Source organism: Orcinus orca, chromosome 2 (assembly GCF_937001465.1).
Source record: "Orcinus orca chromosome 2, mOrcOrc1.1, whole genome shotgun sequence".
Lineage (NCBI taxonomy): Eukaryota > Metazoa > Chordata > Mammalia > Artiodactyla > Delphinidae > Orcinus > Orcinus orca.
The window spans coordinates 120944759-120959097 of NC_064560.1; the positions used below are offsets into that span (position 1 = coordinate 120944759).

The 14339-nt window shown below is 35.3% G+C and overlaps 1 protein-coding gene across 8 annotated transcripts in view; it reads right to left on the reverse strand.

Annotated features, from left to right (window-relative positions):
* Positions 1-14339, reverse strand: part of CDIN1 (CDAN1 interacting nuclease 1) — a 234765-nt gene that overhangs the window by 97808 nt on the left and 122618 nt on the right. The gene's annotated exons all lie outside the window — the stretch shown is intronic.

The following is a 14339-nucleotide window of genomic DNA, read 5'->3' on the forward strand; positions in this document are numbered from 1 at the left end:
AAAGTATGACACAGGAACCTTAACCCATCTATATATGAGTGATAAATGAGGCATTTTGTGTCATTACATTCCCATAAATCACTTCCTTTAACTGCTGACGGCTTTTATCAGATCTAACCTTTTCAAGCTTCTATTAGAGTGCTAACATTTTCAACTTTGACACATGTGCAGTTTACAAATTCTGCAGCTGATTAACTCTGGACAGAAGCTCACTGGCATCATTGTCTTCAAGTTGGGTGAAAACCTTAGGGTCTCAAAAACTCAAGACACATTACAGTATAAAAATCTCAATTAACGTAAGGGGTTGGGCTTTGTAGTTGGTAAGGATTGTTTTCTGTTGGGAAACAAACATGAATAAGACTTCACTTTCCATGAAACAGGTGATCTAAGAAATACTAAGAAATGAAAAAAAAGAAAAGGAAAAAAATTAGAAAAAAGGAAAACCCTAGGTGATAGTGGTTAATTTCTAATCAAGTACATTTTTTTTTGCCTTAAACTGTATTTATTTGGCAATCAAGAAATATTTTAGAAAAGTAATTGCTAAACTTCAGTCTCGACACAATAAAACAAAGAAAACCTAAGATTAATGCATTTATGGGGTGAGGAGTATGACCCCAAATAAAACACAGTTTAAGTGGGGCTGTTATAATTGATGGAACCATTTTAAAGTGAATTTTATGGAGAGAGATTGAATTAAACTAAAACATACAGCTTAACTCTCTTATAAATCCCAACATTCTAAGTTAAACGTTGCTTTGGATAATCTAACCAATCAGTCTTTTCAGTTGAAAAAGAAAAAATGAAAACTTCTCTTAAAGTAGTTAAGGAGGACCTGCTTTTAAACTAGTTGTGTTGCAATTACAAAGTCAAAGCTTGTAAAAGGTAATGCAATTTCTGTTGAAGTTTCTGTTAATATACCAAATCTTCTTAGAATGTCTTTTATACATCAATTAGAACGAACTTATTACCAATTTATTACCTTACCAACAAGAAACATTCTAAACACTTATCATAAGACAAAACTTTAATCAAAATATTTGTCTATTAATAATGTAGAAATAAATAAGGCAAAAATACATAAGCTGAAATCTTTTACATTACAGACGAGAGAAGATCGACTTCACGATATTTTTAATTTTAATGGTCCTAATTTCTTAGTAGAAGAGTTGAATACAACAGTTGAACTTGACAGCCCGAAGGTTTTAGTGAGTAACACAACATTGTACAGGTAGATATTATGTGTCTGTCAGTGTATTTATATAAATAGCACATATATAAATATATTTGAGTAGATGTGAGTTTGGACAAAGATGATCAAAGAAACTTATTTGGAAAATATAATTGACACCAACCTTGTAATAAAGCTAAAGTTTAAAAAATTAGTGTCTTTGGCAATAACAGCCAGACTGAACAAATCTTAATACTGATTGTTTGACCATCAGAAGCCTGCCACTTCACAAAGTATTAGTGTTGATAAGAGCTACGAGCTATCAAGCTTAAATAATAAAACCTAAATGACTCTAAAGTCAAAATGTTCACAGAGAACGTCCTGTGGCAGATTACTTCTGGTTGATAAATGACAAATCTTAGAAAAATAGTGGGGGAAGGACAACTTTTTCTAGCAACACAACCCACATAGTCTCATAATGTCAGCGTCTAAGGCCTATCCATGACAAATTAAAATCTTCTTTATTTCACTAATAATGTCAGTCATCACAGGAGCTGGGCAGTTACACTTTGACAATTCAGATGTAAATCCTGGGTTGCCTATGAGTATTCATGACAAAGGCATATTTATCATTTAAAACAAAAGGACGTGACTTCTTGGTGTTCATATCAAAGACCAGTGATGGATGAGGCCGTGCTAATCAAAAGACAGACTAGAAAGAACACAGATGTTTGCTACTTTGATTAAGAAAAGACTATTCCCTCCCCTGAAACTTCCCCAATACAGTCATTTCAAATTGTTTTAAATGTATAATTTAAAATAGATATCTAAGAATTTAAAATTCCCAACTATAGCTCTTACAAAAAATAAACACCAGCTTTCATCCAACCTCAAATTATAAAAGCAAAATTCTTCAAACCAAGAAAAGATCAAACTACCAGAGAGTAATAGTTCCTCAGATGTAACCCACTGAGAGATTTCCACAATTGGTATTATCCTTCTCAGTTATCATTTTCAATGCAGAAAATGAAGAGAAAGAAAGTCTATCATCCCAAACTTTTATAAATAGCACAACTGTGAGCTGAAATCAGTGTGGGGAACTATAAGGAGAGCAAGGTTTAAGACATTTTTACCATATTTGTTTCTGACCGTTATGTCTTTGATTTTTGTTCCAAATGCTTTACAGGTTGAAAAGCATTTAAAAATAGCTGTTGTCTAGATTTTAAGGATTTATTAAATTAATTAATAATTAAATAATTCTGGTGAGTCAAGCATTCATCACCATTTTGGATGAGAGAGACCAAAAGTAAGTATGGCATTAAAAAAAACCAGATATTTAGAGCTGGAGCTATCGATAGCGCTTTCTCCCATTCCACTGATGAAGAGCTATCATCAGGTCTGGCTAATAGAAATCCAATTTACAAGGCCCTGCTCGTTTGAGTGCCTTTCAAGATGCACAGGATTGGTAACCCTTCAGACCTGCAAACAAATGCCTCTCTTCCAGGGCAGAACTATTTTAATGTTGGTTACTGGGAAGTCATCACTGCAAGGTCACCTTGAAGAAGTGCGGGTGGTGGGCGGTGGAGAAAGCCTACTTTGTAAGTGATCTGTTTCCTGCCAATTTTCCTTGCTGCTTTTCAATCCCAGTGAAGCACACTTGTTGTTGATAAGCTTTTAAAAGTCAGAGTGGTGTATGATAAAACAAAACATAATATAAAGCCATATGGAAGGAAAGAACTACTTATGCATTAAAAGAATTCTTGGGTAGCTTGGTGTCATCAGGTAAAATGCTAGGCAGGCAGCTGATGTGCAAGTTTCCCTTTTTGGTAGGATCATCTTCCTCCCCAGATGAGGGAAACATCAAAATCACATAGTCTCTTTGCACCCACATCCTCTGTGCTTCTTGTATGGAAAATTTGTGTCACATCAAATGTGTCACTAGTTTTTTAGACCAGCAAGGGCATTCCATTTTACACTACTGAGTTGCATCCATATGTTATCAGGGTTTACTTTTCATTAGCTGTAGTAACTACTATATGTCCTGCTTACAGTGGGCATGTCCTCCTTTTTAAGTATATATCTGCTTCTCACAGAGGGAATTAAGAGTTGAAAATTTCAGAGGGCTTAGCATTCAATATATTAAGAGGTATTTATAGAATAACAAAAATTTTTCACCTTCTGGCCCTTTTATGAAAAATTTACTGGATGCCTAATACATTTAATATTCAGTAGCATGTGAGAATAATTTTTATGCAACTCTAATAGTTAGAAAGATAGATAACTCAATTATTAGATCATCTATCAAAATATTCAGATGTATAAGAGGCTACTAAAAAGATTGATGACTGAGAAAGTCCACTGATTCTCTAGCCATCATATTCATGCATTTGGCCAGACAACATTTTTCGCTGCCTTCACAAGCAAGCTTCATTACCCATCACTCCACTGAAAAGAGTTTATTATGAGGCTGCCATCTTGGCAAGACTATTATTTAGATGATAAATGCTGAGGGGAAAAAAAGTGTGTCTACTTTTTTTTTTTTGAGAAAAAAGATGAGCTTTTCTGACAGATAAAACAAACAGCATCTACATTTCTAATTAACTTAAATTTGGCAGATACAAATATAGGTCAGTTAAAGCTATGATGTTATCTTCTGTCTGAATTTTACCCTTAATTTGTAAAATGTAAATTAACTAATTAGACGAAAAACAGCATGATTAGTGACAAAATGCTTCAGCTGGGTCTTTGCTTCCTGACATTTATGATCAACTATAATGAATTATTGCTTTTTAAAATAATTGATATTTTTTTTTCCTCACCACAATGAAAGAAATTTTACTAAGAATTTATAAAAGAAGGTCAGGAACTTAGCAAAACAACAGAACTTTGTGGTGTACTTTCTGAGGAAAAGATGTTTGTAAAACGGTATAATATTAGAAACAATCGGGTTAATTTATGCCTGTGTACCTGGGGTGAATTCAAAGGAAAGAAGCGTATGGACATTGTCACTAATAAATCCAGTAAAAGGACTGTCAGGACTTAACCCTTTCCCTGTCATTTCAAATAGATTTGCTGTGTATTCAAAGCAACTTGTGAGAGTGTGTGTGTGCACGTGCGTGCATGCACACCTGCGTGTACCCGCATGCTGGATGCAGGGGTCACAAGGTTTCATGGAGAACAGTGAGAAAACAGAAAAGAATTTGACTACTTGAGTTTCAGCAGGAAAACCTGTCAGTGTGAAGTAAAATTAATCCATGTAATAGTTAAGTGAAAAGAGGTTTTCACTATTCCTATGTAAAGACTCTACAACGAGAAGTACAACTGCAATGTCAGATATAGGTGTCAATTGAAAATTACGTAAAATCCTGAAAGTTAAGGTCTGGGGGTTGTGGGGTGTGGCCACACTTTGGCACAGTGGAGCCTGTATGACTGGGCTCTGGGCAGGCAGATCAGGATCAGGGCTGTCAGTTCTCAGAACACACAAACTTAGAGGTCTAACCTGAATGAGGAATATCAGGAAATTGGAGCTGAAGCCTGGTGGTAACCTAGGTAGGAGATGAAAGTGCTTTGTCAGTACTGGGGACTGGTTTTGAAAGGGTGAAGAAAATAGAAAGGGAAACAATTCCAACAAAGATATATGATGCTCAGGGTGCTACTGGAAAGTTCAAAGTTTATGCAAGATAGGTGATAGTTTGAAACAATTAAGTACTTCAGAATTTCTGTCTCAATTTTAGGCATGCCACTAAAATACCTATCTTGGACAAAAGTATCTTAATATGGCAGACAGTTATCACATTTGGAAATAATATCACTGAAATACTTGAATACTCTTTTTCCCCATATTATGACAAATACATAAAACTTTTTACATTTTGCAAAGTGTAATCTAAATGCTTAGAGAATATTATTCCACTTTATATTTACTAGCTGTGGAGACAGCAAGAAAATCTTTCTGAATAGCTGCTCCTGATTAAAAAGTACTTAGCTTATTACTTTTATATTTTAGAAATTCATTAGTGGTAAACATTTTTCTTTCCATCCCCCCATCACCATGATTTTGCATTAAGAAATAAAACGGGTAACTAGTCAAAGCTCCTCTTCACAGTACACAATCCTAACATAGAATGCCTTTATACATGACAGAAAATTCTCTTGACAGCTCTCTGGTTTCCACCTAACTCTTCAACCTCTTAACACATGATATACCTCTGAGGCAACTACTTCAAAAGCTACCTAAGATTTACCTGTATGTACATTAATTTTGCACTGTAGAGGTAATCCTCAAACATGTGAACTCCAATAAATTGGTTTCTATCACAAAGGTGAAGACTGCAAAACATATAACAGCACAGAAACCTCCTAATTTGTTTAGTTTCAGTCTTTCGAGCATTAACAATCTCCATTCCCATTTATCATTTTGAAAAACAAATTCATTTGAATTAAAAGCATGAATTGGTCTAAGTAAAGATTTCAGCTTGATGGTAACTGGAAAAACAAAGCTCGAGAAATTTAAAAAGCCATAACTTACGTTCACTTAAAATTTGTAATATTTCTATAGGGAAGGCAGCATTTCATGTTTGAGGAGTAAGTTTATCTGTGGAGGAGAAGAAAGGCAAAGAGAGCAATGCAATGAGTGTCAGGTACTCTGTCCAGACCTGAGTCCCTCAGTATTGCGGAAGGTCAGATCCTTTCAGCATTGTACTGGTGTGTCAAAATATGTCAACAAACCATCATACCACAGGAAGAAGAATGACCTTTCAGTTCTTCATGTTTGGGCTGCCTGTGGAGCTTTGGACGTGGGGAATGCATGAATGGTTTTCCTAGCTGCTTGACAAATGCAACTCCCGAGGTTTCTTTCAAGTGTGATTGTTAAAAGCCCGGGGTTCTTACATTTTGATACAACTTTCTCAACCCATATAACTCATGATGGAAACTGACGTTAACTATCAATACTCCAAATAATCAGATTCAATGCAACTAGGCTAAAATTACTTTATAAATGTTTAAATGTGAGAGATGAAGGTTGAGAGTCAGTAAATTTAGAAATAATTATATTCACTGTAAGAGTAATACTTGTTAATCACTTCTCTAGGCTTTATTATAGATGTCATTATAACACAGTTGTCTTCTTTCTCTCCCTGTCCATAAAACTAGGTGTTTCTCTACTCTCCCCTTCTGGGAAAACCTACTTTGCCTATTTCTACTGCAGATATCCCTAAATGAATCTTTCTCTGGTCCATCACTTGGACTCCCATCCCATAACCCAGTTGCCTTTGGACATTTCTAATCATCGCAACTGAAGTAATCACTAACCTAGGTTATTTTCCACTCTCAGTTCCTTAAGAGCATCATCGTTCTCCCCATGGCCAATATCAAAACCTCAAAGTTATCTCTGTTCCGCACCGCCCAATACAACAACATTTAGTTACTTGCCAAATTCTTTCTTATCTCTGTAAGTCTACACAGGCTCCTTCCATTTCCACTGCCACCATTATCATTTGGGAATTAATGGAGTGTTTCAATATGGATGACTGGAATAGCAATTGTGTTCCTCTTCCCAACTTCTTGCTTCTGTCCACCCTGAGCCTTGCTACCAGAATATCTATCCTAAAGTGGCCTGATCATGTCACTCTTCTGTTCAAAAATCTCCCCTGGCTTTCCAGCTCTGTGACCTTGACCTGGGCACTTAACTTTTCTATGCCTCAACTTTCTCATATGAAATGAGGATAAAATACCAGTATCGACCTCATAGGACTATTATGTGGATTGAAAAGGATAATACATATAAGTGCTTAAACCAGTCCCTCGAACATAGTTGGTGCTCAGTGTTGGCTATTTTTGTGATTTATGTACATGTTGTTTCCCTATTAGATTGAATTAAATTCCTTGAAGGCAAAGTTAGGTTTTGCTCATTTTTGTACACTCTGAAATGCATAATATACCACCTCTACATAGAAGGAACTCAGTATCTACTGAATCCAGTCATGTATCTGTCCTACTACTTATGGACCACTTTGCTAGAATGTGCTGAATTAGAAATATATAGTGGTAAAAATATTTATTTCACATTAAACAATGAAAGGCAATTGGGGCTGATCAAGTATTTTGCTCTAGTGTTGAGTTCAGTATGGTTTTATATACCTGACCTGTGCACACAACCAATGACTTCATTTTCACCATTTTCATAATCAATATACAGTGCTCTGAAAGTATTACAGCCAAAGCCATCAAGGACAACTGTGACAGCCTCATATTTACAGAAGTTGATGAGCTTTGAATTAAAAAATCCTCTTTTCTAAATAAAGGAATTTTGCATGAATTTTGAATTTATGATCACTTGAAGTGAGCTATCAGGGATGCTATAAGACTGAATTTAAAATGGGGATGTGGTGATGATTAGCAAAGTTGCCAGAAACAAAAGGAAAGGAAATGGCAATAAGGAGAAGCAGGAAGGGGTTAACAAGGTACCTTGTTGGTAGAATCTTTATGAGAAAATAAGGGTGAACAAAACACAGGAAGCATCTCAATGTAAGTGATTCAGGAAGGGAAGGGAGTAAAACAAGAAAGTAGAATTCACACAAATCATAAAAGTACACTAAGAATATAAAGGAGAGAGCAAGAAAAAGAAAAACATAAGTGAATATAAGTGACATATTAATGGATAAACAGAATTCATATAGGAGGTCTAATTTTCACAAGAATATGACTTCCAGCGTCAATTAGAAATTAGAGGGAAAGGATGCTTACCATGGCCATTATGTATCCATATATATTTCTGTTTTATGAGAAGAAGAATATGAGACATGAAAATTATATGCATGGTTCATTTTCCATACTCCACATGTATGGGAAGAGAATAAGCAAGGGTAAACTAGGGCAATGCAGCCTCATCACCTATAAAAGTCACCCATCCCAGGAGATTCTTGAATGATACGTAATAGCAGAAGATGGTCAAAAATGGAAAAAAATGTGTCTCTTACATAAAGAGGGAGTGAAAAGCCATAACTTCTGTGAACGGGGTTCTATCTCACCAAAAGATGGCTAGCTTTATTTTAGTCTAAGAGGCAGCAGAAGCCCTTGGTGAGTGCTATCAGAAGATGACCAAAGAAAGCTGCTTTCTAACAACCATAAGCTTATTATCCACTTTTTGGCCTTAACGAAATGAAAAGACTTCCTTTTGTTGAGCAAAAAGTAGTGACTGAAAATCCCATTCCAACTCTCAGAAGCCTGGGAGAAGGAGAGAATATATGGATGTCTATTTGAAAGAGAGATATCAAAAGAAATAAACTTGAAGGTTTGCACAGTACTCTCTCATAGTTAATGCTTAAGAAAATTTGTTTAGGATGACAATGAAGTCTAATGCAGCATAAGTAAGATTACAAGGTTAATGTTAAACAAGACAAACTGGTTTATAGTACGTTAAATTCCGTGTTAAAAACCATAATTGAGAGGACATCTACTTGGATCCAAGATGAGGTAACAGGGACTGTATTTATCCTCCTGCTGGAAATAACTAAAAAGCAAAATAGATAACAACAGACAGCAAGCAGTGAAGGACAGTGACCCCTGAATGATGGAAAACAAAAGAAGCGAGCACTTTGATTTCCCCAGCTTGCTGCCTGGAGAGAGTTTCCAGGAGGCAATGTGGGGAGGAAGAACATTCTCAGAGTTGAGATGGAGCTGGGGGAATGGGAAGACCAAGCAGTTAAAGATTTTGTCATAAAACAAGTCTCAGTAATTTTAAAAGGATTCAAGTTTGTTTCTGACCTCAATGGAATTAAATTAGAAACCAATAACAGAAAGCTATGGGAACAAGTTCCAAATACTTGGGAACAAAACAGCATGCTTCTAAATAGCCTGTGGGTCAAAGAAGAGATAAAAATAAAAATCAGAAAGTATTTGGAACCAAATAAAATAAAAATACAACATATAACATTTTGTGTAATACAGCTATAGCAGTACTTTGAGGCAAATGTACAACACTAAACTGCCTATATTGGGAAGAAAGAATGGTTTCAAATCAATAACCTCAGGCTTCCACCTTAGGAAACTAGACAAAGAAGAGCAAGTGAAACTGAAACTAAACAAATAAATAAATAATACAGATTAAAAATCAATGAAAAAGAAAAAAGAAAACCAACAGGAAAAAGTCAATAAAATGAAATATTGGTTCTTTCAGAAGACCAGTAAAATTGATAAACCTCTAGGCAGACTGATCTGGAAAAGTAGACAAAATTATCAATATCAGGAATGAAAAAGGTGACATCACTATAGATTCTACAGATATTAAAAGAATATGGGAGTATTTTGAATACATTTATGCTAATATATTCCACAACTTAAATAAAATGAATAAACTCTTTAAAAGACACAAAGTATCAAAGTTCACTCAAGAAAAAAATAGATAACCTGAATCCCTGTATCTATTAAATAAATCAATTTTGTAGTTTAAAATCTTCCCACAAAAGAATAGCTCCAGATCATTTGACTGGGAAATTCTACCCAGTAGTTAATGAAGAAGTAGTAACAATTCTACACAAATTTTCCAGAAAACTGAGGATAAGGGAATACTTCCCAACTCATACTACAAGGCCACCATTACTCTAATACCAAAACCAGACAAAAAGTTTAGAAGGAGAAGCAAATCACAGACCAATCTCACTCATGAATGCAGATGCAAAAATTCTTAACAAATTTTTAGCAAATCAAATATAACAAAATATAAAAAGGATATTGCTTCATGACCAAGTGGGGTTTATCCCAGGATGCAAGGTTGGTATAACATTCAAGAATCAATCACTGTAATTCACCATATTAATCAATTAATTAAAAAATATCCATATGATCATCTTAATAGATGCAGAAAAAACGTTTTGACAAAATCCAACACCTATTTTGATAAAAACTCTCAGCAAACTAGGAATAGAGGGAGTTTCCTCAAACCTAAAAGGCATCTACAAAAACCTATAGCTAATATTATTCTTAATGGTAAAAGATTAAATGCCTTTCCCCCAAGACCAGGAACAAGGTGTACACATTCACCACTATTCACCTTTGTATACGAGATTCTAGGCAGTGCAATTTAAAAAAAAACCCAAAAACGCATCCAAATTGAAAAAGGAAGCAAACTGTCTTTATTCATAAACAACATGGTTGTCTATACAGAAGATCCTATGGCATCTACCAAATAAGTAAAGTATTAATAAATGAGTTTTACCCACTTGCACAATGCAAGATCAATACACCAAATCAACTGTATTCTTCTATTTTAACGTGATAAATTGGAAATTGAAACAAAAAAAAATCACTTCCTATAGAATCAAGAAATATAAAATACATAGGGTTCCAAATTGATCTATAAACTCAATGGGATGCCAATCAGAAGTCCAGCAGATTTTTTTAGGAATTTATAAGTTGATTCTAAAATTCATATGGTAATGCAAAGGACCAAAAATAGACAAAAATAACTTGAAAAAGAGAAATGAAGTCGGAGGACTAACACTACCTGTTTTCAAAATTATGTTATAGTAATCAATACAGTGTAGAATTAGTATAAAGATAGACAAATTGGCCAACAGAACAAAACAGGGAACTCAGAAAAAGGCCCACACATATATGATTAATTGATTTTTGACATATGTGTAAAGGCTATTTAGGGGAGAAAGGATAGGCTTTTCAACAAATGGTTCTGGCACAACTGGATATACACATCCAAGAAAATAAACTTCAAGCTATACATCACGCCATACACAAAAATTAACTGAAAATGGATGCTAGACCTAAATGTAAATATATAATTATAAATCTTTTAGAAGAAAACAAGGGTAAAATCTCTGTGATTTCTTTAAGTCTTTAAATCTGTAAGATTTCTTAGATATGACATCAAAGGCATAATAAAAGAAAAAATCTGGTAAACTGGACTTCATTAAAATTAAAAACTTCTGATTTTGAAAGCCACTGTTAAGAGAATGAAAAGACAAGCCACAGACTGGAAGACAATATTTCATATCTGACTATATATCTGATAAAGGACTTAAATCCATGATATTTTTTAAACCTACCAAAACTCAATAATAAGAAAACAATTCAACTAAAAAATGAACCGAAGATTTGAACAGACGCTTCTCCAAAGGAGACAAATAGATAAAAATAAACATATGAAAAGATTCTCAATATCATTTGTCATTACAGAAAAACTAAAATCACATTGAGACACTATTACACAACTATTAGAAAGTTTGAAGTTAAAAAGACTGACCGAAGGGAGCACCTGGAACTCCCATAAACTGCTGATGGGAACATAAAATGGTACAACCACTTTGGAAAACAGTTTAATCATTTTGAAAAAGGTAAAAATCCACTTACCAGATGTCCCAACTATTTTATTCCTATGTATTTGCCCAAGGGAAATGAAACCATACAAGATTTTTACATGACTGTTCATGGAAACTTTATTACTAATAGCCAGAACTAGAAACAACTTAAATGTCTATCCACAAGTGAATGGATAAACAAACAGTGGGACAGCCACACAATTGAATACTTGCCAGCAATGAAAAAAATGAACTCTTGATATGTTCAACAACATGGATGAATAATGAAATAGTTACATTGAGTAAAAAAAAAAAGCCAGACAAAAGAGTATATGCTGAATGATTCCATTTACAGAAAATGTAAACTAATGAACTATCTTTGTCACTATCTTTGTCATGGTGATAATTTTACGAGTTTATACATATGTTAAACTTGTCAAATTATGTACTTTAAATATGTGCAGTATATTGTATGTCAATTATATCTCATTAAAGCTGTTTTTAAAAACACCATTACTTACTAAAACAGACTTTTTACATGCTTTCTTTTTTCTGTACCATATATAAAAAAACTCTGATTCTGTAGATTTCAAATACAACAATTTAGGGGTTGTTATGTTCTGGGCGCATAGGTATGTATATCTGAGAGGATTTTATATTAATCCTACAGATGTGCATTTTGAATATACAATAAGGAGAGCAACAGAGAACGTCTGGCCCATTTTCTTGAACCACATGAAGGTGAATATCTACACCTCATATGCTGGAGAGGTTTTTAGCTTCAGCTTAGCAAACCCATTAAGTGAGTGGTCCCCAACCTTTTTATCACCAGGGACCAGTTTCATGGAAGACAATTTTTCCAAGGACCGGGGCTGGGGGTGGGGATGGTTTCGGGATGATTCAAGTAAATTACATTTATTGAGCACTTTATTCCTATTACTATTACATTGTAATATATAATGAAATAATTATACACCTCACCATAATGCTAACAGGAGGCAGAGCTCAGGTGGTAATGCGAGTGATGGGGAGCGGCTGTAAATACAGATGAAGCTTCGCTCGCCTGCTTGCCCGCCGCACCTTCTGCCGCTTACCTCCTAACAGGTCACGGACCGGTACTGCTCCATGGCCCAGGCGTTGGGGATCCCTGCATTAAGTGACAGAGTAAGTAGCCTCTTATAACAGATTTATCACTATGACTGACATTAAGCTGCATGGTGGAGCAGAAAGAACACAGGTATGAGTTCAGAGGGAGACCTGGGTTCAGGTTCTGTCTTTGCAATTTACTGCCTCAGTCCTCACTATGAGGCCCTCAAAGGCAGAGACCAGATGCCAAGAGACTAACAAGTGTCTGTGAAGCGTTTGGTGATCTGAACCAGTATTCCTCAATAAAACTCTTCTTTTTCTTATGAAGACTCTATGTAGAAGCATCTAGGCTAGGAATGCTGGGGATAGCTGGCAAATGAAGGCCATGTAAAGAAGTGGACTTCAACCTGATGCAGGTAAACGTCATCATCAGAAGTTTTCAAAACGAAACAAAAAAAAACCTCCTAAGGTCCAGGCTCCACCACACACCAATTAAATCAGTTCTCCAGGGATGAATTTCACATCAATATTTAAAAAGTTCCAACCATGTGATTTTAATACATGTGAAGTTTGAGAATCACTGCCCTAAACCCCAAGCCCTTTTAGCAGCAATTTCAACCTGAACTCCATTATTCCAAAATTAATTTCAAAGATGAACTCTGTATCCTTGGGCTCCTGACTCTGTGCTCCTGAGTCACTTCCTTTATTTTTCTCTTACACTCTCTGGACAATCATAATGGCTGTGTTTCCATCCTTAGAATGGACATCCAATCATTTGTTTCTTGGTTTGATTTGTGGTAATACTTCTGAAACATATGTGATTCATATTAACTCTATCATAATAGCTCAGCAAGAAGAGTTATGCTTTCAACAACTCTTTGGTCCCCTGGAATTGGGAAACTGGTCAATAGGCACCATCCCTCCCCAACTAAAAAAGGTCTTGTATATGCTTGAAGGTAATATCAGATAGACATCTTTCTGAGAAACTGTGATTCACTGACATTTCCTTATAAGCCTATTTTCTTTCCCTTTAATCCATGATTAACTCATTCCAGTTTTCTCAACCACTATCTCTTTATTGCAAATACCACTTCAACGGCCTAAGACAACATTTCTATTCTTCATTCAGTTTTGTATTTAAAGTCAACACTGAAAACAATTAACAATGGCAGAAAATATGAATTCTGTGGTGGGCAAAGTTCTTGCTATTCATACTCCAAATGCAGAAAAAAATGGTACTTAACCATTATGAGAACTCATAAAAGTACTATCTACACAGAAGACACTTCCTTCGTCCTTTTAAAATATTTCTAGGTCACTCCAGCTAATAACAGTGCCAAGTATTTCTCTGGAACAATGAGATATCAGTATCTCACAACCAGCACCACCATAAGAGATGGGAAAGCAAATTATTATATTTTTACCTTCAGAGAGGCCCTCTCCAGTGCATTTGCTAATTATTAGTCAATCTGTCTCTTGCTGCTGGTGATGACCGCTTGTTAGTATACGGCAGCAGTGCCTTCTGAGGCTGCTGTAATTGAAGGTTTGCAAGAGCTTCTATAGCTGAGGCACATTCTCCAACCTAAGACAGATGTGATCAGCCTTGTTGTTAACAAGACTGAAATAACTGGAAATCTGTGATTTGGTTAATTGCAGGCTTCCTGGAAGTACCTTCATACAGGAAAAACTTTTGGACATCCTCTGAAAAATACCTTCCTTAACTCTAACTGCTTGGCAGCCCCATTCTAAATGCCTCGCCTCTCAAGTTAGCA